Raw genomic sequence first — 1,292 nt, 5'->3', positions numbered from 1 at the left:
TGCTGCGGGGTTTTGGGATGGTGGGCAGGGAAACCAGGCATGGTGCAGAGTGTGTCAAGCACCTGTGTTTGCTGCCTGCTATTGTAGGACGAGGGCTCCTTGGCCTCCTGTATCGCTCAGTTTGATGACAAGCTGAAAGGACACACTGTGGCTGGTGGGGAGGGGACCGATATGAGCCCCTGCCCAAAAGATGTGTGGGATGGGCAAGGACCAACCCCACGGTCAGGCCTGGGGATGCAGCATCCCCCCCATGCTCTCTTTGGCTCCCCGCTGGAGCGCCCTTGCTGTGGAACCGGCCCTGTTTCAAAGCATCTTTCCAAAGAAAATCACTTTTGGCAGCCCTTAGGCAACGGCAGGTCTCTGCTGACCTGCTCCAGCGCTGACATCTGTTTTGGCTGTCACCTTCTTCTCCTGCCGTCGCCCTGCTCTGTCTCCACCAGTGAAAATTTGCCTCCCTGCGCAACAGTTGGGGATGGCCTGTACAGCTTTGGCTTTGCCTCTGCAAATTGCCTCGCACACCCGTTCCCCCATGCCCTCCTCTGCCTGCTTCTGTTTTGGCCCAGGAGGTTGGAGATTTGGGTTTTGGAAAGATCCCTGCCCAAGTGGTCCCGAGCTGTGGGTCCAGCAGCACAGCCGCAGCATCAGCCCAGGAAGATGGGGTGACTCAACCGTGGTCATGTCGGGAGTGGGTGGTAGAGGGGGACTGTGACCTATAAGGCTGTCCATGGCCGGAAAATCCCAAGCGCGGTGCCCAGCACTGCTGGAGGAGGGCAGTGGGGTGCTGCCATGGCTGCAGCATCCACCATGAGGTGAAGCCCCCCCAGGACAGATACCCTACCCCCCCAAGGCCTCCATCCTGAAGGTCCCAGCCTCCTGCTCCGTGGGTCTCGGTTGGGTGGGGATTCAGTGGGGGACACACGCCTGTGGGCCCTGTGAGGGCTGTCAGCTCACAGCAGCTGTGGGACCAGGACATCATATCACAGAATCACAGAATGGTCAGGGTTGGAAGGGACCTCTGGAGAACATCTAGTCCAACGCCCCTGCCAGAGGAGGGTCACCTACAGCAGGTTGCACAGGACAGCGTCCAGGCGGGTTTTGAATATCTCCAGAGTGGGAGACTCCACCACCTCTCTGGTCAGCCCGTTCCAGTGCTCTGCCACCCTCAAAGTAAAGAAGTCCCTTTTCATGTTAAGATGGAACTTCCTATGGTCAAGTTTGTGCCCGTTACCTCTTGTCCTATCACTGGGCACCACTGAAAAAAGACTGTTCCCATCCCCCTGGCACCCTCCCTG

This window comes from Charadrius vociferus, unplaced genomic scaffold (assembly GCF_000708025.1).
Source record: "Charadrius vociferus isolate BGI_N301 unplaced genomic scaffold, ASM70802v2 scaffold163, whole genome shotgun sequence".
Lineage (NCBI taxonomy): Eukaryota > Metazoa > Chordata > Aves > Charadriiformes > Charadriidae > Charadrius > Charadrius vociferus.
The sequence above is the reverse complement of the archived record's forward strand: the minus strand, read 5'-3'. Positions refer to the sequence as shown.